Source organism: Hemitrygon akajei, chromosome 28, assembly GCF_048418815.1.
Source record: "Hemitrygon akajei chromosome 28, sHemAka1.3, whole genome shotgun sequence".
In the NCBI taxonomy this organism is placed as follows: Eukaryota; Metazoa; Chordata; class Chondrichthyes; order Myliobatiformes; family Dasyatidae; genus Hemitrygon; species Hemitrygon akajei.
In genome coordinates, this window is record NC_133151.1 from 32,995,456 (window position 1) to 33,019,483 (window position 24,028).

A 24,028-nucleotide genomic window follows, 5' to 3' on the forward strand; every position below is an offset into this window, starting at 1 on the left:
CTCGCAATCATTGAAGTTAATAAAGTTGCCCTAAAACACACACTGGGGAAAATACCATGGGTAACCACTAGAACAAAGAGCAAAGCAATGACAACATGTGAAGTAATACACATCAAAGGATGTAAATTAACACTTAAACCCCAGTTCCAAACTTTATTCCAAAAGCGATGGATTCTGCAAAACATCACTGGCTAAACCGACGTGATATCTAATAGTCTTTGATGACACATCCCATTGTTTAATTTGTAAGTAACTCTATCTGACTCTACCGTAATATAAATTATAGGTGGAAGAACACTAGAGCATTGTAGTCGTGGCCGAGTGGTTAAGGCGATGGACTAGAAATCCATTGGGGTTTCCCCGCGCAGGTTCGAATCCTGCCGACTACGTGTTTATATCGGTTTTGATTCCCTGATCCCTCCCACGGATACAGATAGCAAAAAGCCAGTCGATCTCTATTCGCCGCCTGATAAACCAGGGAAATCCCCCGGTGTTCCGCATGTATTCAGGCGGCCTTTGTTCGGCTGTTATCCGAAATGGTGGTGGTTCCAACCTATCCAGGGGCGCTGTTGATCCAGTGGCCTTTGCTGTCCGTTTTGTGCGTTCCGTGCTGTCCCTAATACATTCATTAAAAAAGACATATCCACATACAGAAAACAGAACACTACCATGATCTGTCTTGCTTACATTCATGTTGCCATAAACTGAATATATTGTACATGGACGATCAAACCAGCAGAAACTCTGACAGGGCACCAATGTATTTATGTTATCGCCACTGGAACCAGAGGGATAAATTCACTCAACTTCACTCACACCAACACTGACTGTTTCCACAACTCACTTTCAAACACGACATTCCATGCTGCCGACATTTTTGCTTTGTTATTATTATTATGACTTTCTCAGCTCAAGCTGGTAAAACCTGAAGTCCGGGCGTACTGACGCACACTCATTCCTCAATAGCTACAGACTGCCGACCATTCTAGTGGCGTATAGTATAGTGGCTTTCAGGAGATTTACAGAAATATTGGTTTGCTGTCCTAATTATTTAATGCTATTGTGTAGTGCCTATGAGATGATAGTTGTTGTTGATATTACCATTGGGACAATCTCCACCCTGTTCATGCTCGATAGTCTTTCAATTTCTTCTTTTAATTCAGCATATTTCTGGTGCTTTTCACTTGTTAATTGCTGTACGTTGTGTGTGTTTGCAATGGCTATATCGACTATGTACTTTGTTACTGCTTTCTCAACCTGTAATATTATATATCCAGATGGTTATTATGGATTGTCCTATCTGTAACAATAGATCAGAAAAAAATTAATGTGTAGGACTCTGACCCTAATCTAGAACAGGTTTGTTTTTATAGTAAGGTGTGGTGTCTTTTATGAGTTTGTATTTTAAAGCAAGATTTTGGTGACTGATGTTTTTCAATTGATTGTCCCCGTGTAAGTATTCAGATTGAGTTAAACTGCTGCTCAACCCTGTAATGTGTTGAATTGTTCCTGGTGGCTCTTGTTATTTTCTGCAGTTATCGTCATTAATCTGTAGGACGTTTATTATGTATTTCTAATATGTTTTCGGTTATGTTAGGGGGCAAAATTTTAAGGGAAACACGAGGGGGTATTTCTTTACTCAGAGAGTGATAGCTGTGTGGAATGAGCTTCCTGTAGAAGTAGTAGAGGCCAGTTCAGTTGTGTCATTTAAGGTAAAATTGGATAGGTATATGGACAGGAAGGGAGTGGAGGGTTATGGACTGAGGGTTATGGTAGGTGGGACTAGGTGAGATTAAGAGTTCGGCACGGATTAGGAGGGCCGGAATGGCCTGTTTCCGTGCTGTGATTGTTATATGGTTATATGGTTATATGGTTAACCACCTGGCCCTGTATTGCCACAAGGAACCCCTCTGTTTCTGGGAAGAGATCTCCAACTCTGAGCCAAGCGTTCCACGTTTCCTTCTTCACATCTTGTCTGCTCAGAACATGGGGATGCTTTCCATGGAGGGATGCTCCCCCCATTGGCTAACTTTATATAATTATTTTTATTTTACGTTTTTGTATTTTCACAGTCTGTTATGTTTTCTACATTGATTGTCCATTTTGTGTGCACTCTTTCATTGATTATATTCTGCTTCTTTGCAGTTACTGTAAATCCTCGCAAGGAATCGCATCTAATGGTAGGATATTTGTACTTTGGTAATGAATTGACTTTGAACTTGGAAGTGTTATGCGCTGCCACACAGGACCCCGACCCTCGGTGCCCTCTAGTGGCCGGTGGCTGCCTCACGGATCTCACTGCGACTCTCCGGGTCGTTTTGTGAACCCAGGAACCGGGATGTTTCACTTCTTGTTCACATCAACGTGCAAGTTAAATAAAGCGATGACTTGCTGCTCCACTGCGAAGTTCACGCAAGTCGGTCACATTTGTACAAAGGGAAACAAATTTAGAGTAACGCACACAAAACACTGGAGGACCTCAGCTGGTCAGTCAGCATCTATGGAGAGGAATAACAAATCGGTGGATCAGGCCGTGTTCCTTCATCAGTACTGGAAAGGAAGTGGGAAGAAGCCAGAATAACAACGCGGGGGAAGAGAAGGAGTTCAAGCTACAACGTGATAGGTGAGGCCACGTGAGGATGGAAGGTAGATATGTTGGAGAAAGGGGAGTTTTGAAAACTGGGAGATGATAGTTGAAGCCAGGTAAGAACAAAAGGTAGATATTTGGGGGAAAGGGAAATAATTGAGAGGCTGGGTGGTGATTGGAGGAGAAGAAAAAAAGGGTTGAAAAGCAGAAATTATATTGTATGACTAGAGGGAGGCGGTAGACGTGCGAGGAAAAGTGAAGACGCAAGAGGGAATCCCGAATGAAAAATTAAAACAAAGGGGAGAGAATGGAAAAAATACGGGGTTAGAGATATCGATGTTCTAACGGTGGCATATTTGTGCTTTGGTAAGAATTGACTTTGAACTTGGGAAGTGTTGTGCGCTGCTACACAGGACCCAGACCCTCGGTGCCCTCTAATGGCCGGTGGCTGCCTCATGGATCTCACTGCGACTCTTCGGGTCGTTTTGTGAACCCAGGAGCCGGGATGTTTCACTTCTTGTTCACATCAACGTGCAAGTTAAATAAAGCGACGACTTGATGTTCCATTGCGAAGTTCACGCACGTCGGTCACATTTGTACAAAGGGAAACAAATTTAATGTTTCAGGCGGAGACCCATTCGTCACCACTTGGAAAACAAAGAGAGGGGAATGGAGAAATTACCGGGTTAGAGAAATCGATGTTCATTCTATCAGTCTGAGGGCTACCCTGACCGAATATGAAGTGCCGCTTCTCCATCCCGAGAGTAGCTTCATCGTGGCAGTAGAGGAATCATGGACCATCATGTCAGAATGGGAATGGGCAGTGGAGATAGTATGGTTAACCATTGGGAAATCCTACTCGTTGCGGACGGACTAGATGGCCCAGGCAAACTCACAGCTGAAGTACTTTCTCACCCGAAAGGACGGTTTGGGACCCTGAATGTTGTGTGGGAGGAGGTGAATGGACAGGCGCAGCACTTCTTCCGTTTGGATAAACACCGGAAGGGAAATCAGAAGGGAGTGTGTAGTCGTGGCCGAATTGTTTGGCGATGCACCCGGGATCCATTGGGATTTCCTCGTGCAGCTTCCAGTCCTGATAACTGTGTATTTCCATCATTTTCAATTTGATATTTTCCGTGACTCTCTGATGCAAACGGGTCATGAGGACTGTGAAAAACCGGATCTAGTCCAGCAGCGATTGTTGGTCAAGTTCTACAACACAGAATTGAACCATTTATTCCTACTTTCCTCAAAACCTGCCTCTGCGTCCCATCGGTGAGCGCGTTCGGCTGTTAACCGAAAGTTTGGCGGCTACTGACCCGGCAGGTCTTTCTTCTCTGTTGTGTTTCATTGCCAGTTGGGAAAAGCTGCGCTGAACGGCGGCCGGGGCTCCCTACTGCTGCCGCGATGGGAATTTGAACTGTTATATTTCAGACACGTGCCGAGATACAATGAAAACCTTCTCCGTTCATACTGTTCATAGGGATGAAATCATTACACAGTGCATTGAGATCGCACAAGGTAAAGCAATAACAGAATGCAAATTAAAGTGTAACAGCGACAGGGAAAGAACAGTGCAGGTAAATAATAAGCTGCAGCATCATACCGAGGTGGATTGTGAGGTCAAACGTACACCTTATCGTACTGAGAAACGATTCAGTAGACAAAACAGCGGGACTGAAACTATCCATGAGAATGTGAAACATTCTTTCAGGCGTTTGTGCTTTCCGCCCGATGGAAGAGGGGAAAGGAGAGAATATCCGGGATGCGGGTATCTTTGGTCAGACATCTGTCTGTTCAATTTGACCAGAAAGTGTGTGTTTCCTCGAGCGGAGTCCTTGGAACTAACGGACTTGCCGAAACTAGTGTTGTGTTTTTCATTTAATTTGGGGTCCTCGATCGTTCAGTCGGAGTCCAGTTGGTTTCATCCCAGATGAAGGATATGAATTCAATCTCTGATTTACTACATTGAATGATATTTAATAAAACGCTTAGACTCACAGAAAATCGCTCATGAATTAGTGCGAGTGTTCGACTTGGTCCCAAGAGTTCCATGTACATAGTGCTCTGAAAGACGTTATTTTTATAGCATGAAATTGTGTATTTTTAAATGGCCGAGAATCGAACTCAGGCCTACTGGTTCGAAAACAGCTATGCTCACCACTATACCGCAATCGCCTCATGATCGAGTGGAGATTCGAGTTGTGATCGTCTCCTTTGCTATAAGATACAGTTCTGTAACTCGATTATCAGTTTCCGAGTTGCTTTCTGAAGGATCATTCCAAAAGCAAGTCAAGTCAAGTCACTTTTATTGTCATTCCGACCATAACTGCTGGTACAATACATTGTAAAAAATGAGACAACGTTTTTCCGGACCATAGTGTTATATGACACAGTACAAAAACTAGACTGAACTACGTAAATACAACACAGACAAAAAAAAACAACAACAGCTACACCAGACTACAGACCTACCCAGGACTGCATAAAGTGCACAAAACAGTGCAGGCATCAAAATAAATAATATACAGGACAATAGGGCAGTAAGGTGTCAGTCCAGGCTCTGGGTATTGAGGAGTCTGACAGCTTGGGGGAAGAAACTGTTACATAGTCTGGTCGTGAGAGCCTGAATGCTTCGGTGTCTTTTCCCAGACTGCAAGAGGGAGAAGAGTTTGTATGAGGGGTGCGTGCGGTCCTTCATAATGCTGTTTGCTTTCCGGATGCAGCATGTAGTGTAAATGTCCGTGATGGCGGGAAGAGAGACCCCGATGATCTTTTCAGCTGACCTCACTATCCACTGCAGATTCTTGCGATCCGAGATGGTGCAATTTCCAAACCAGGCAGCGATGCTGCTGCTCAAGATGCTCTCAATACAACCGCTGTAGAATGTGATGATGATGGGGGGGGGGGGGGGGTGGAGTTGGACTTTACTCAGCCTTTGCAGAAAGTAGAGATGCTGCTGGACTTTCTTTGTTATGGAGCTGGTGTTGAGGGACCAGGTGAGATTCTCCGCCAGGTGAACACCAAGAAATTTGGTGCTCTTAAAGATCTCCACTGAAGAGCCGTCGATGTTCAGCGGGCAGTGGTCGCTCCGTGCCGTCCTGAAGTCAACAACCATTTCTTTTGTTTTGTTCACATGATGTTGCTCCTGATCCGGACTGACTGAGGTCTCCCAGTCAAGAAGTCTGGTGTCCAGTTGCAGAGGGAGGTGTTCAGACCCAGTAAGCTCAGCTTTCCAATCACTTTCTGAGGGATGATTGTGTTGAATGCTGAACTGAAGTCTATGAACAGCATCGAAACTTATGTGTCTTTTTTGTCCAGGTGGGGTAGGGCCCGGTGGAGGGTGATTGGCAATGGTGTCGTCTGTTGAGCGGTTGGGACGGTACGCAAACTGCAGGGGTTCCAGTGAGTGGTGCAGCAGGGTCCTGATATGCCTTGGAACTGTGGCGCTGCTCAGGGAGATGTTGAAGATGTCAGTGAGAGCATCTGCTAGCTGGTCTGCACATCCACTGAGCACTCTACCAGGAATGTTGTCTGGTCCAGCAGCCTTCCGTGGGTTGACCCTGCTTAGGGTTCTTCTCACATCGGCCATGGTGAGACACAGCTCCTAGTCATTTGTAAGTGGGGGGGGGGGGGTGGACCTCCTCGCCGCCACGTCATTTTTCACCTCAAAACGGGCGTAAAAGTTATGCAGCGCATCTGGGAGGGAGGCATCACCCGCACAGTCAGGTGATGTCCTGTAATTGGTGATATCCTGCTTGCCCTTCCGCATGCGCCGCGTATCGCTGCTGTCCTGGAAGTGGCTGTGGATTCGCTGCGCGTGTGCAGGCGTTGTCCGTCTGGCGGCCCGGGAATATTTGGCCCTTGCTGTTGTTACGGCTGCCTTCTCGCTGGCTCTGAATGCGGAGTCACGGGTCCTCAGCAACGCACGCACCTCCACGGTCATCCATGGCTTCTGGCTAGCGCGTATAGTGATGGTCTTGGACAGAGTAACATCATCAATGCACTTGCTGATGTACCTAGTCACTGATGCCGTGTAATCCTCTAAGTTTGTAGAGTCGCCATCAGTTGCAGCCTCCTTGAACATGTGCCAGTCTGTGTGCTCAAAACAGTCTTGAAGAGCAGAGATGGTTCCGCTGGCCAGGTTTTCACCTGCTTCTGAACTGGTCTGGAGCGCCTGACGAGCGGTCTGTATGCTGGGATTAGCATAACAGAGATGTGGTCTGAGTAACCGAGGTGGGGGCGGGTTCCGCCCGGAACGCGTCGGGGATATTTGTATAAACTAGGTCCTACGCGTTCTCACCCCTCGTTGCAAAGTACACATACTGATGAAATTTGGGGAGCAAATCGACTCTTGACAGATTCGGCGCTAGAAATGGTTCCCTGCCTCACGCATCAGCGAAGCGGAAAACAAATCCTGATTAGAAATGTTTCAAACCATTGAAAGAACACACTGTTGGACGTTAATGGGAGCCCTTCCTTTGACCAGTCATTGAACTCATTAACTGACTGAATCGCTAAAGAATCCTGAGACCCCTCCAGTCACACAGTGAGAGGGGATGGGTGAAAGGCGCCTGCTCTACACTCAACAAACATACATCAAAGTGACGCTGTGAGCTCTCTTATACCCTGACATCCGTATGATCGCCCTGATGAAGGGTGTCAGACAGAAACGTCGACTGTTTACTCTTTTCCATTGATGCTGCCTGGACTGCTGAGTTCCTCCAGCATTTTCTGTGCATTATTTTGATTTCCAGCATCTGCAGATTTTCTCTTGTTTGTAATCCGTGTAAGAGATTTCATACCCTCCTTCATTCCTCATTAGTGTGGTGATTAATCTCCCCTCCAATCGGTAGACTAGAGTTCGATTCCCTGTCGCTGCGACCTTTTTCCTGCTGGAGATGATAACTGGAAATACAGGAGAATTATTGAATAAAACAAAACTGTGTTGAATTGGTCGTATAGAATATGAAGCAATCCAGTCGGCAGATCGCCCGGGACGGGAGAGTTTATCGAGAACGCTGTGTTCAGCACCTTTTCTCTAGTAATCCATGAACGGGTCTATAATTGAGCGTCGTTCGGCCTTACACTCGGTCACCGATTCCGTCACTTCGAAACATTAAACAGGGGCTGTTGCTGTGAGATATAAACTCACACACTTCCCAGCACTCATGCCGATTCCCTCAGTGTGTCCGAGTGACTGTAGAATGCAGGGAGAACAGCTGAAACACTTTGGAAAGAACGATGTCGAATGGGCAATATGTTTTATGCCCGGTTTAAATCCACCCTGACCCTCCGGCAGCCTCGGACCCGCCGAACAGACGCTCAGAAAGTGAACTGATGGAAGGAACGGCGATGTTTCGCTCTATGATGTCATCCAAGCATGAGAGCATGCGCAGCGTCGTTCCGCCCCTTGACCTGATTGACAGGGTAGCAGAACACATGCCCGGGAGCGATTTTACAGCAGCCGGGAATAGAGAGCTCCTGGGCCCGGGAGTAGGGCGCTTCCGGTGTCCTCCTCCCACCAGCAGCGTATAGCTCTGTGAGCAGCTCTGCAGACAGGCTCGGAGATCGACACTGACTCCGGAGATGGCGGCTGCGAGAAAGAGGCGGAGTGTAACAGCGACTGTATTCGGAATGCGTAGTGAGTGGGTAGAGAGAATCTATTCCCGGGCTGGGGTAGGTAGGGCGGTGAAGGCGGGGTGGGAAGGAGCTGCCGGTGAGGTGCATTGCTGCCTCTTCTCCCCATCCCGGGGGTGGGGAGGGGGTGGGTGATATTCAGGTTTACAAAGAGCAGCATCCCGGAGAGAAGTGTGGCGGACACAGTTTACACTGGCAACACACACAAAATGCTGGTGGAGCGCAGCAGACCAGGCAGCATCTATAGGAAGAAGCACTGTCGACGTTTCGGGCCGAGACCCTTCGTCAGGACTAACTGAAAGAAAAGATAGCAAGAGATTTGAAAGTAGGAGGGGAATGGGGAAATCCGAAATAATAGGAGAATATAAGAGGGTGTGGGGTGAATATAAGAGCAGGAAAAGTGATTGGCAAAAGGGATACAGAGCTGGAGAAGAGAAAGGATGATGGGACGGAAGGCCTCGGTGGAAAGAAAAGGGTATGAGAGCACCAGAGGGAGATGGATAACAGGCAAACGGGTGATGGGCAAAGTGAGAAAAAGGAGAGGTGGGAATAAATAAATCAGGGATGGGGTAAAAAGGGGAGGAGGGGCATTAACAGAAGTTATAGAATACAATGCTCATGCCATCAAGTTGGAGGCAACGTGGACGGTATATAAGGTGTTGTTCCTCCAACCTGAGTGTTGCTTCATCTTGACAGTAGAGGAGGCCGTGGATAGACATAACAGAATGGGAATGGGACGTGGAATTAAAATGTGTGGCCACTGGGAGACCCTGCTTTCTCTGCCGGACAGTGGGACGTGGAATTATAATGTGTGGCCACTGGGAGATCCTGCTTTCTCTGCCGGACAGTGGGACGTGGAATTAAAATGTGTGGCCACTGGGAGATCCTGCTTTCTCTAGCTTTCTCTGTCTATCTACGGTCCCAGAACAGGACCACTACAATCCAGTAACGTTGCCCAGTCTCTTTCATCCTTCAACGCTAGCAGATCGTATCTATTTGGTACTACATACACCGACTTGTAATAATCCCTTGACAGCGTTTGTTCAGACTAGAGACACCATTTATATGGAAAGGGGATACCCTGGGACAATCAATACAGTAGGCCTGCCAGTCGACTGTGTTAGTGCCATCAACAGAAGTTGTGATATTATTGGTGACATAGGTATTGTACGTACAGTTACTTAAATCTGATCCCATTACCCCGTAGTTGCAATAACAGACTTCATGCTCATCCTCATGAAGCAGCTTCAGAGATGAGCATTCATGCAGTCCATTATAAAAAAATTAATGTCATCGTTCAAAACAGTTCCATTGGTAAGTGTAATTTCTCTGGGCAGTTCGGTCCAGTGCCCCCTTCACAGATCTAACATTGTTAACAAAGTAAAACACAGACTCAATCTTGCCTGAACCTCGTCACCTCCATTTGGCCTTCAGCAGGCGGCTGGCATCGATCGAAGCTTGTGTCCTCCTCGCTCTCAGCACACGATCCGCCGCGTCGCCTCGGTTCAGCCACATCGAATTGTCTTCAATTCCAAAGGGAAGTTACAGAGTATTACGTACGATGGTCAACCCAGACAAATTGCTGGAAGAACTCAGCAGGTCAGGCAGCATTTACGGAAGATGTACTTTTTTTCCATAGATGCTGCCAGGCCTGTGAAGCTCCTCCAGCATTTTGTGATTGTTGCTCGAATTTCCAGCATCTGTATATTTTCTCTTGTTTGCGAATTGCGATGATCGTTTGCCAGAAAACGTGTGATGAAAAAACAGCAATGAACCTCAGGATACTGACCACCACACCCTTCCAGTGAAGATGCAAACCATCCCTTTGGTATCGATCACCCCTGCACAGATGAAGTCCCAGTGATTGGGTAAGTACAAGCGGGCTTTTTCCACGGGGGTTGGGAGGGACTACAATCAGGGGGCATGAGTTAAGGGTGAAAGGTGAAAGTTTAAAGAGAACAGGAAAGGAACATTCTTCACTCAGATGGTTGTGAGAGTGTTGGGACGATCTGTCAGAATGAGTGGTGCATGCAAGTTTGATTTCAATATTTAAGAGAAGTTCGGATAGGTACGTGCATGCAGGGGTATGGAGCGATATGGTCCCAGTGCACGTCGATGGGAATAGGCAGCATAAATGATGTAGCACGGATCAAATGGATCAAAGGGCCTGTTTCTGAGCTGTACCTTTCTATGACTCCATGAATCTATGATCCAGAATCTTGAAACCCTGCCCCTGCACCAGCTCCTCAGCCACACATTCATCTGCTATGATCACTCAAACCAGAAAACGCCAACAGAAATATTACACTTCAAATCCCAACCAGCTCCCACCCCCCCAATAAAAATAACATGACACCAACAAGAAAGAAAACACTTTCTTAAAAAAAACTGAAGGAGAATAATATAAACTACAGACATCACGAATGTCTTCGAATTTCGAAAATTCTGTATCCTCTTTCAGCATCACGGAGCTCGTACTCAGTCCTTCTGCAGGGCCATCAGACACAAAGGCGTGGTCTCCCGACCGATGAGCCCTCTCACTAAAGTTGTCACAGATAATCCATTGTGGATAACATCAGGTTCCACCGAGACTCGGACTCGGATCGCTGGATTCAGAGTCCAGAGTGCTCACTATTACACCATGGAATCAGATGTGCTTATGCGAACAACAAAAAAGAAGATGAATCTGAGGGTAGTATGTGTTGACACGTGTAAACATTGAGAGTATATTTACATTGAACTTTATACTTCATAGAGCATGTCTTGTGTGGACATGTTGAGGAAAGGAGTAGTTTTCTCTTTGGAGGGAGCAGGATGAGACGTGACTTGAAAGAGGTATACAAGATGCAGACTGACTGGGAGAGCTGCACAAGGCAGGGTCAGGGCCGAGGTCTTAGAGCTTCTTGTCCAGCCGAGATGGAACTATGGTATTAAATGCTGAACTGTAGAGTCCAATACAGCATTCTCACATCAGTATCCTTCTTTTAATTACAAATTTCTATAAGTTACACATTGCACATGTAGACGAAGACATAGCGTAAAGGTTCGTACTCCTAATGTGAAGGATACAAGAAATAAAGTCAATTAAATTCATTTCAATTCAACTCAATTACGTTCAATTCAATGTGTTGTTTGTGCTCTTTATGAATGGTTTGGGTGTGAAAGTAGAAGGCGTAATTAGTTTGCAAATGATACTGATACGAATGTGCCACAACTCTGAGGGGCCGAAGGGTACAAAGTAGCCCCCACCTTTTTGAGAATCGCAAGATCGCTATTAATTCGGGTCTGGGACCCAGGAAATGAGAGAGAATCCACAAGGGTTGGAATGTGTCCTGGCCTCAGCGAAAACAAAACCCCTGATAACGGCTATTGTCTCTTGGAGACGGAATGGTGTATTGAGTACTGTACTATTCATTGAAGCCCCTCAGGGGATGACCAGAGTGGGCTGGTTGAGGGATTGCATCATCCTAACCTGACTGACGTCCGAGACCCCGTGAGTAAGGATAAAAGAGGGTCTGGGGAACAACCCCTTTAGACGCACCAGGAGAAACGCTGGAAAGCCAGTGACAGCGTTTTATAGCGAACGCCGGTGAGGGCCCGTGTGCGGCCTCCCTTGCCAGCGTAGCGGGCTCATCACGGAAGAACGGCTTAGCTAAAGGAGAGGCCACAAGTGAACGGCCACACCAACGGGACTTCCGACGGATCGAAATCATAAAAAGGAAAGCCGGCAAGTTTCTAAAAATCTCTCACTCGGCTCCAACCAAGGCTGCAGCCTGCATGAACTGAGTGGCTTTTATATTTCCATCGGACAATACATTATCCCCTAGACAACGATAGAGCTATTTCTTATTGATTATTATTATACCCGCACATTTAGAGTTAGTATTGACGACGTGTTACAGTCAAGATATAAATCAATTGTGATGAGGCATCCCACTACCACACGCTCTTTTAGAAAGTGGACTCCTGAAGCTGAACAGGCCCTGAGAGATTGCTTCGGTACTACTAACTGGGATGTACTGCAAGGGGGGCTCTGTGGGGGCGTTGAGGAGGTCACTGAATGCACAACGGACTATATTAATTTTTGTGTGGATGCGGTTGTTCCTGTTAGAACTGTTCGCTGCTATCCCAATAATAAGCCCTGGATCACTAGTCACATCAAAGGCCTCCTAAACCAGAAGAAGAGGGCCTTTAAAGATGGTGATCGGTTGGAGCTTAAAAGAGTTCAGAAGGAACTCAGAGTACAGATAAGGGGGGCAAAGGAGCAGTATAGGAGGAAGTTAGAACAAAAGCTGCAGGAAAAAAGCATGAAGGAGGTGTGGGATGGGATGAAGATCATCACCGGATGTGGTGCAAAGCGGGGGGCAAACATAAGTGGAGATGTGGAGAAAGCGAACCAGCTGAACAACTTCTTCAATAGGTTCGACAGCACAATCTCACCCTCACTGCAGAACTCCACACCAGGCTTACTTCCCTCACAGGAAAATATCCACTCACAGGAGACCTGGCCCACGCCCAGGTTTACGGCTGCACAGGTGGAAGGTCAACTGAGGAAGATCTGTACCAGCAAGGCGGCTGGACCGGATGGAGTTTCCCCACGATTACTGAGGGCCTGTGCAACTGAACTGGGAGAACCACTACAGCGCATCTTCAACATGAGTCTAGATCAGAGAAGAGTACCCAGACAGTGGAAAACATCTTGTATTGTCCCGGTACCAAAGAAACCACAACCAAAGGAGTTGAATGACTTCAGACCTGTTGCCTTGACGTCGCACGTGATGAAGACCATGGAGCGGCTGATAATACAGAATCTGAGGCCACAAACCAGGCACGCCCGGGATCCGCTTCAGTTTGCGTATAAGGAGAAGGTGGGAGTGGAGGATGCTATCACGTATTTGCTGCACAAATCACTCTCTCACCTAGATGGGGTCAGTTGTGCTGTGAGGATTACATTCCTTGACTTCTCTAGTGCCTTTAACACCATCCAGCCCAAGATCTTAAAGCACAAACTAACGGAGATGGGAGTAGACTCTCACATGGTGGATTGGATAGTGGACTACTTGACAGATAGACCTCAGTATGTGCGGTTGGGAGACTGTAGGTCTGACACAGTGGTCAGCAGCACAGGAGCGCCACAGGGAACCGTACTCTCTCCGGTCCTGTTCACCCTGTACACATCTGACTTCCAATATAACTCGGAGTCCTGCCATGTGCAGAAGTTCGCTGATGACACGGCCATAGTGGGGTGTGTCAGGAATGGACAGGAGGAGGAGTATAGGAAACTGATACAGGACTTTGTGATATGGTGCAACTCAAACTACCTGCGTCTCAATGTCACCAAGACCAAGGAGATGGTGGTGGACTTTAGGAGATCTAGGCCTCATATGGAGCCAGTGATCATTAATGGAGAATGTGTGGAGCAGGTTAAGACCTACAAGTATCTGGGAGTACAGTTGGACGAGAAGCTAGACTGGACTGCCAACACAGATGCCTTGTGCAGGAAGGCACAGAGTCGACTGTACTTCCTTAGAAGGTTGGCGTCATTCAATGTCTGCAGTGAGATGCTGATGATGTTCTATAGGTCAGTTGTTGAGAGCGCCCTCTTCTTTGTGGTGGCGTGTTGGGGAGGAAGCATTAAGAAGAAGGACGCCTCACGTCTTAATAAGCTGATAAGGAAGGCGGGCTCTGTCGTGGGCAAAGTACTGGAGAGTTTATCATCGGTAGCTGAGCGAAGGGCGCTGAGTAGGCTACGGTCAATTATGGAAAACCCTGAACATCCTCTACATAGCACCATCCAGAGACAGAGAAGCAGTTTCAGCGACAGGTTACTGTCGATGCAATGCTCCTCAGACAGGATGAAGAGGTCAATACTCCCCAATGCCATTAGGCTTTACAACTCAACTGCCAGGACTTAAGAACTTTTTTTAAAGCTATTATTAATGCTTTTTGAGTTAGTGATTTAGATGCATATCATATTATTACTGAGTTAAGTATTGTATGTAATGAGTTTTTGCTACAACAAGTGTATGGGACATTGGAAAAAATGTTGAATTTCCCCATGGGGATGAATAAAGTATCTATCTATCTATCTATCTATCTATCTATCTATCTATTATCTATATGTTTGCATTGATATTATTTTTGTGTATTTTTACTAATAAATACTGTTAAAAATAGTACCATCAGACTTCAACGGACCGCTCTATCTTTGGTGGTAAGTGACCCAGTTACGGGGTTCGTAACAATAGTAAAATAAGCAGCAGTGTAGATCGTGTAGGTAGCGATATAAAAGTGCAAGGGGTTGATCTAGCAGGGTGTGCTGAGGAATCGCCAACGGCTTTCAATTCAGATACATGTGAAGCACAACATTGTGGGCAATGAAACCAGTGTGGGATTTACACAGTGTTGGCTGGAGCCCCGGGGAGTGTTATGGTACAGAGGGGCCGAGGAGTGCAAGAGCACAGTTCAATGAACGCAGGTAGATAGCGCGATGAAGATCATCAGGTTTAGCCGAACGCCTTCATCAGTCAAGGCATTGAATGAATAAATGAATAAGGAATGTTGTTGCAGTTATGTAACATATGGCTGAGGTGTTTCTGAGAATATTCTGTATAAAGTTCTTCATTCCTCCATAGAAATGTTGGTATTAAATTATAAAAATAATGCAGGACAGATTCAGCAGTTTGTTGCTGGAATTGGGGCCTTTATTAAAAGAAAGTTGCATATGCCCTGGAATGTAGAACGAGGAATGATTTAAGCCATGTATATAAGAGCATGCGTGGCATGGATAATGTGAGGCTTAGTTGTTTCCCCAGGAAGGGGGTGATTCAAAATAAGAGGGCATTGGTTTGATAATAGAGCTGAGAGGTCTTAAAGTTTTAAATTTTGAAAGATTATAAATGGATTGCCTTTGTGTATAATGATTAGAGATGGAATTTTTTGAATGCGTCCAGCAAAGCGTTCTGTGCCAGTACATAAATTGTCTCCCTGGATGTTGGACAGAAGGTAGAGTAAACTGGAAGTGGACGAGCACTTTGGAACTCGTCAGCAGAGAACACGGGATGTTTCAAATTAGTTCCGAGTAGGGATATGTTTATTCTGGAAATAAAGGCCAGGTTATTAATTTCATTATCACAGACAGGATCTGGGAAGTACGGATCGAGAGAAGTTATAGTACTGTACCTCGAAAAAGTATTCAGCCCACAATCCTTTGTTCACGTAAATGAGCATTACAACTGTGGATTTTGATCAATTTAATTCAGTATCTTTATTTATGAATCTAATGCCCGAAGCACCTGATGGTGACATCACTGAAGGTGTGTCCAGAGGCATCAGTAGATGTACGTACACAGCTTACACCCTGAGTTCATCAGCGACAGCCAGCAAAGACTGCGTGTAACCACGAAAAGTGTGGTGACGACTGGAGAGTCAGTGACAGCCTGAAGAGACAGCGACCGGGGCAGAACGGACTGGCAACCCAATCTGTGTCCTCTGAGAGGGACAAAATACCCTCGGGGTGCCCGAGAGGGAGGGCGGACGAGCAGCCCACTCTGACGGTGAGGCTGGAGAAGAGGAGCGCATCAGCTTGACCCAGCTGAAGTGCATACTACGAAAGAAGATCAAGGCCCTTCCCCGGGCAGAGTGGCATCGGAGGTGGCGTTGTGAAAGGGCCCGAAAACGTGCTGCCTTTATCGCCAACCCCTTCAGATTCACCAAGGAGTTGCTGGGGCAGAGGCGCAGTGGGAAACTGGCCTGTTCGTAGGAAGACATAGATCAACATTTGAACAAGATTTACAGTGATCCTGAAAGAGAGCAGGAGTTGGGAGAGTGCAGCATCCTAATAGACCCCCCTGAACCGGATGTGCAGTTCGACATGTCAGAGCTGTGGCTAAAGGAAGTCAGAGAGGTCATCCACAAAGCAAGCGCAAGCTCGGCTCCAGGACCAAGCAGCACCTCGTACAAAGTGTTCAAGAATTGCACAAACTCCTGCTGCGTCTGTGGAAGATGCTGCGAGTCTTTTGGAGAAGGACGAAGATCCCAGAACGGTGGAGAGTGGCTGAAGCGGTGTGACTCCCGAAGGAGGAAAACGCCACCTAGATAGACCAGTTCCGCATCATCTCCCGGCTGTGTGTCGAGGCGAAGAGCTTCTTCAGCGCCGTTTCCAATCAGCTGTGCACCTGCCTAGCAAAGAACATCTATATTGATGCATCGGTCCAGAAAGCTGCATTTCAGGGGTGCCAAGCTGTCTGGAGCATGCTGGTGTGGTGAAACAGTTCATCAAGGAGGCCAGAGAGAACAAGGGCAACCTGCCGGTGTTGTGGCTCGACCTCTCAAATGCACATGGCTCCATTCGCACAAGCTGGTAGAGCTCACACTGACCAAATATTACGTCCCTAGCAGAATTAGAGACCTTATCGCTGATTATTACAGCGACTTCCTGGTGAGGGTCTCTACAGCAGCAATTACATCAAACTGGCACAAAGTGGAGATCGGTATCATTACAGGATGCACTATCTCAGTGACACTGTTCTCCCTAGCCATGAACATGCTCACTAAGTCTGCTGAACCAGAGTGCAGAGGGCACAGAATGAATTCCATTCAACGGCAACCACCAATCAGGGCATTCATGGATGACCTCACAGTCACCACAGAATCAGTCACGGGATGCCGGTGGATTCTGCAGGGGCTCGAAACGCTGGTGGAGTGGGCCCGGTTCAAACCAACCAAATCCAGATCTATGGTGCTGAGGAAAGGGATGGTGGAAAGTAAGTTCTGGTTTAGCATCGCAGGCACAGCCATCCCAACCATCACAGAAAAGCCAGTCAAGAGCTGACAGCTCTTTAAGGGACACGACATCAATTCAGGCGATCTGCAACAAATTTGATGGCCGACAATCACTGCAAATACAAATAAACAAACAAATAAATAATACAGAGGACACAAGTTAGAGAACTGATGATAGTGAGCACATAGCTTGTTCAGAGCTGACGTCAGAGAAGTTATCCACGCAGATTCGGACAGCTATGACCTCACCAGAACCCAAAATAATCTAATGGAGGCCAAATGGAGATGACGAGGTTTGGGCAAGATTACGTCTGTTTTTTTATTTTGGTAACCATGTTAGAGCTGTGAAGGGAGCACTGGACTGAACTGCCCAGATAAATTACACTTGCCAATGGAACTGTTTTGAACGATGGAATTAAATTTCTTGTAATGGACTGCATGAATCCTCATCTTTGAAGCTGCATCATGAGGATGAGGGTGAAGTCCGTTATTGCAACTGCGGGGTAATGGGTTCAGGTGTAGGTAACAGTACGTATAAGTCGTCAGTGATATCACAACTTCCGTTGATGGCACTTACAGAGTCGGCTGGCAGGTCTACTGTATTTATTGTCCCAGGGTATCCCCTTTCCATATAAAAGGTGTCTCCAGTCTGAACAAACGCTGACTAGGGGTTATAACAATTTGGCGTATGCTGTTCCAAATGCACACCATCTGCCAGCGTTGAAGGATGAAGGAGACTGAGCAACGTTAATGGATTGCAGTGTTCCTGTTCTGGGGAAATACAAAAAGGGCTCGTGAGAGCATCAGTATGGCCCTAGTGTTGCAGTAATTGGATAACAGGGCTTGATTTTAAAGTCCCACAAACATCTTTGATATATCTGAGAACATCACCAACTGTAACCATGCAAATCCTGTTAGAATCCCTGCTAGGAAGTTTGTTCAACTCCAGCTGGTGATAGTGACCATTGTATTAATTTCTTGCCTGACAGCACTCTATGGAGTGATGACCCAAAGCATGGCTGCCTACATTATTGATCAACAACCCTCCTCTTCAGGATAGTCGATCACTGAAGAGACCTGAATTCTCTGGGCAATTCAACTGCAGCCACAATCCATGTTGTCCGTTACAGAACGGAAGGGAAGTGGGAAGGGCTACAGCAAGTCAAGTTAACCCAGCACCTCGTCAAGGAATGTTCACAACAGTGTGCAGTCAACCTCGACAAGAAAGTTATTTGTAAAGTCTGATTTCCCTTTGCACAGCAGGGGCCCGGAGTCATTATGCATTCCAAAACAAGATGAGGATGCAAATGAAGAGATCAAGGGTGACAATTAATGTTCGTCAGTTGGTTTGCTAACGTGGTGGGGCCATGAGAGAGTTGATAGCTGACAACAAAAGCCACGGTTTAGAGTGGGCGAAGAGATGGACTCAGTCGTTGAGTGTAACAACAAACAGTGCGGGATACAGACTCCCAGGAAGATTCGAAGAAACAGTCTCAGCGCAACGTTTCTTTCTTCTTTGAAGACTCTGCAGTTCTGCACTCAGAATAACAAGAGATATTCCACCTTCGCATTGTCCATTAACTGATCACTTCAAATGTTTTTTTTAAGACAATATTCCTCTTGAAGAAGAGCTGTAAAATCAGCGTCTCCCCGTCGGGGAATTGAACCCCGGTCTCCCGCGTGACAGGCGGGGATACTAACCACGATACTAATGAGGAACTGCTGTTGGTTCATCATGACGAAAGCATGAAAGAGCACAAGAGAGTGAACAGAATAACCTTGATGTTTGTTTACTGCAATACTGCTGTCAGTTTCTTCGTGTGCTTCCCACAGAAGTGTCTCAGTTTCCTCCAGCCTTTCAGTCACCGTTTGTTTTCAAGGTTTAGCGAAATGAACACTCATTCAAACCTAACGCCGTGTTGTTCAACAGATCATTTGTATATTCCAGTTTTATAATGCGACGGGAAAGATGCGATGTGGAGCTCTTCGAATTTCGAAGGGATCATTCTCACTTCAGTCCGATTCCGAGCGAATTACTGGGAGTATTTTATCTCCGATCTGTCGGAAGATGGACACCTTAACTGGGCATAACAGGAATTGCACCAGGGTGGGGAATCAGAGTGACCAACCAGATTCAGACAATAGGTCGAACAACAGTCATGCACCACTGGAGATGGTTCAGGAACCAAGCCTCCTGCAGAATGATGGAACAATGGTGATATAATGGTGAACAGAGCTGTCTTCCAGACAGGTGACGGAGGTGTGATTTCCGACGATCGCAGTTAGCAGAGTTTTCATCTATCATCGAAACTATCAGAAGTAAACAATTCATAGAACTCGATCTGTGCAGACTTCTATCGGCCGAGTGGTCTAACCCTGCAAACTCGTGTACGAAGTTCAGAATTTTTTTAAGTCCATGATTGAGTGCAAAATTATTATTCATCCTGGGCTGGCCGATCGGTCAAGAATGGATTTCCTATCACACTTTGTCGATAAATCGACCAGTGCAGCTTCCTACTCTCTCTCTAACCCAGACTCCCGCAACAAACTGGTACACATCAAAACATGTCGGATGATGTGTTCACCCTGAGTGTGCCAGTCCACTCACCAATCCCTCTGTCTATTTATACCCTGTGGGATCCCTCTCCACCCCCTCTGTCCATTACACGATTAATTAAACCCTTTATTGTGATTAACAAATGTAAGATATAATCACAAAATCGCCCCCCACTGAAACAGACTTATTGACCCACCGCGTCCATGCTTACATTCAAGAACCAATCTCACCAGAGGAAAAAAGAACACAACTCACTTACGAGCAATTGCCTTCAGTGGCTTGAATGTTGAGGTGCTTGCCCAAACAATTTTCTAATGCTGTGAGTGTACCTGCTTGCACCAGCAGTTCAGGCATGGGTTCCAGATCCCAATCACTGTCTTCATGAAGTTCCTCATCTTATGCTGTCCAGTGCTATGGTACGAGTCCGGCAACAATGAATATAGATTTGAGTCGGTGCTTTATGAATAAATAAACGTTTTATTAAAATCTGCTCAACAAAAATGAAAAGTAAACAAACGACTAACTTAACAGGAACTGAACTGCTATACAGCAACTCTGGAAGAGTTCTTAAACAGGTAAATGTGAACACAGTCTTAAAGTGGTAAATGTGAAAGTCCAAGAGATTTATAGTCAATTAGGAGAGAATTTCCTGAAGTAACGAAATCTCGACAACGTAACGTTTCTGCAGATCCCTGCCAAAATATGACTTGTCCAGAGGATTAACGACGAAGGAAATAAAAACGGCTTAAAGGAACTGAAGCAACACACACAAAATGCCGGTGGAAAGCAGTAGGCCAGCAGCATCTACAGGGACAAGCACTGTCGACGTGTCGGGCCGAGACCCTTCGTCAGGACTAACTGAAAGGGAAGATAGCAAGAGATTTGAAAGTAGGAGGGGGAGGGAAAATGCGAAATGATAGGAGAAGACCAAAGGGGGTGTGGTGAAGCTGACAGCCAGAAAGGTGATTAGCGAAAAGGATACAGAGCTAGAGAAGGGAAAGGATGGAGGCCTAAGTAGAAGGAAAGGGGGAGGGGAGCACCAGAGGGAGATGGAGAACAGGCAGAGTGATGGGCAGAGAGAGAGAGAGAAAAAAAGGGAGGGGCAATAAACTAAATATATCAGTAAATGGGTTAGAAGGGGAGGTGGTGCATTAAGGTAGATGTTACCTCAAATGCAGGTCACAATTTCCTGAATGAAGATTCAATAAGGTCGATTTGGTATTAAAATACCGAATTTTACTCGATCCTTCGGGTTCCCGTACTTCAGTAAAATCTTCACTCTCCAATATTTAGAATTTAAAATTAAATAAAAGATACATCAAACAACTGCCAGTGATTGGCGAAACTGCCGGCACAACGATTCTGTACCTTACAGTAGAAAGTAAAACTCCACTTTAAAACGAAACTGCAGCATGAGGTAAATACGCAGCGTAACGGGGTAACTAACGAGTTAAATGACGACTCAACACAAAAACTCCGGGGCCACAGCAGGCATTCCCGTTTTATAACTGTTGAGAGCATGCCATCACATGACCTCACACCGCCGGGAAATTACATTATTCCACCATCACAAGACCATTACATTATGCTCACCAGATACTCAGTTACATCATCGTCATCAGACAGTCACAAGATATCGACGGGGTATGTAATATCTCCCTCCAAAAATTGGTATTTTATGAGAAAATTTTAACAATTTACTAATTACAAAAAATGCAAATGTATAAAATCTACAACTTACACAATATACACAGTATTTTCATACAGCAGTTTACAAATTAATAAGCAGTAGGAGGGTTACAAATGTTAACATACTACTCCATTAAAAAAAAAACACATGGTACATTCAACATCTAGATAGACAGTGAGCAAATATATCATCTTTGCCTTCAATATGAGTTATTAAAATATTATGCTCGTGTAATATCAAGCTCCAATTTAGTAACCTTCTATTTTTGTTTTTCATCTTACTCAAAAACACAAATGGATTATAAGTGGTTTTAGAGTTTTACCAACATACACATCAAAATGCTGTAAAGCCTAAACAAGAGTTAATAATTCATTTTATATATTTGAATAGTTTCTTTGTTGCTCATTAAGTCTCTTAGAAAACTAAGCTGCTGTATGATCAACATCGTCACCCTCATTCCTTTGAAGTAATACTGCTCCTGCAGCCTCATCACTAGCATCTACAGATAATAAAATGTTTTTTTTTACAAATCAGGTGCCCTGAGCACAGGTTGAGGACCTAGCATAGATTCCAATTTCTCAAATGCCCCTGACAAAGCACTGAACACATTTCTTTTTTAAATTTTTTTTCAACAGGTTAGTTAATGGAAGGGTAATACCAAAATTTTTACAGAATTTTCAGCAAATATCCTACTATTCCGAAGAATCTTCTGAAAGTATTTTTTCCCAGTTGCAGTGGGAACCTCTAAAATTGCCAAATCCTTTGCCTGAACATAAGCTAGCTTACCTTGACCCACAACATAACCAAGGTAAGTCATAGTGGCATGACCACATTCACTTTTAGCTAAATTAATAGTTATGTTAACTTTTGAAAGTCTTTGAAATAGTTTCTCCACCGCAGTAAAATGTGCTTCCCAAGTATCATTACCTGTAACTAAACCATCAATATAGGCATCTGTATCTTTTAACCCATGAATCAGAGAATTAATCATCCGCTGAAAAATATCTGGGTCATTTTTCACCCCAAAAGGAAGAACATTATATTCATATAATCCAGATGGGGTTGCAAAATGCAGAAATCTCTCTGCCTCTATCCGTCAATGGAACACACAAATACCCTTTTAAAAAATCTTTGTAAGGAACTTTGCTTTTCCGACTTTATCCACACAATCATCCACTCTATAGATTGGATACGCATCTGTTTTCGTTGCAGCGTTCACTTTCCTGTACTCAGAACAAATCCGAATACTACCGGCTAACTTAGACAACATAACACAAGGTAAAATCCAATTCGAATTAGAAGTTCTAATAATATTATTCTCAAACATATACTTAATTTCTAGTTCAGCAAGTTCACATTTTTCCATATTCATCCGATATGGATGTTGATTTATGGGTTTGGTATCTTGAACATCCACATCATATGAAGCTACTGTGGTTCTGTTGGGAACGTCTGAAAATAAATCCTTACATTTAAAAATTAATTGATTCATCTGCTGCTTCTGCTCTGGCTGTAAATGAGCTAATTTCTCATCAATATTTTCAAGAACAGTTAAGTTTGGTAATCTAGCAGAAATAGTATTGGGTTTAAAATGAGTTTCAGATGAATTATCCATTAAGTTCCTGGTGAGATCAGACTCGTTATTATTGACCACCACAGTCGTAGTAGCAGACTGTTTCATAATATGGTTTTATCATATTTATATAACAAAGTTGTGTTGGCCTGCTTCGATCTGGTATTTTATCACATCATTAACTTTAGACGTAATTTCATTAGGACCATAAAATATAGCTTGTAAAGCGTTCTTTTACACCGGGAAAAAATCCAGCACCTTACCTCCAGGCTTAAATGAACTCATTCTAGCTTCCTCATCATACCAGGTTTTCATTTCCTCTGAAGCGATTTTAACGATTTCCCTAGCTAAGCGACAAGCTTTATGTAATCTTTCTATAAATATTAAAACATAATCCAGCAAATTAGTGTGTACCTCTTTATTAATCCACTGTTATTTTAGTAAGGCCAAAGGTCCTCTAACTCTATGCCCAAACACAAGTTCAAATGGAATAAAACCTAATGATTACTGTACTGAATCCAACTGCAAATAGAATTAAGTATATGCCCTCATCCCAGTCATTTTCATTTTTTACACAATACGTCCTAATCATAGTTTTGAGGGTAGAATGGCTCCTTGCGATCCTGGATGGTATGCAGAGGAGATAATTTGCTTAGCTCCCAGTTTATAAACTATCTGCTGGAACAATCCTGACATAAAATTACTACCTTGACCAGATTGTATTTCCTTAGGTAACTCAAAATAAGTAAAGAATTTTAGAAGCGCCTTTATTACAGTTTTAGCCGTTAAATTCCCAAGTGTTATTGCCTCTGGAAACCTAGGGGCTATGCACATGATGGTCAGCAAATATTGATGGCCAATTTTAGTTTTTGCTAATCAGCTTACACAATCTACACTAATTTTGGAAAACGCTTCACCAAATAAGGGAATAGTTTGCAATGGGGCCACTGGAGTAACTTCATTGGGCTTTCCCACAATTTGGCAAGTATGACATGTTCTGCAAAATGTCATCACACCTTTTCTCAAACCAGGCTAGTAAAAACATGTTTGAAAAACTTGTTCGCAGTTTTCTTCACACCTTGATGTCCACCCAAGGGCAAACTTTGAGCTAAAGTTAAAATCTCATTCCGATAAAATTTCAGAACTACTACCTGGTGAACAACCTTCCCTTCATCGCCTGCAGGAATTGTAGGTGAT

The 24,028-nt window shown here is 44.8% G+C and overlaps 1 protein-coding gene and 1 non-coding gene across 2 annotated transcripts in view; both read left to right on the plus strand.

The window, feature by feature from the left end:
* The window catches only part of LOC140717809 (uncharacterized), an 845,297-nt gene that overhangs the window by 69,397 nt on the left and 751,872 nt on the right, over positions 1 to 24,028 (plus strand). The window lies entirely within an intron of this gene.
* On the plus strand, positions 308 to 389 carry trnas-aga (transfer RNA serine (anticodon AGA)). The gene has a single exon. It is a non-coding gene; the product is annotated as a tRNA-Ser (tRNA).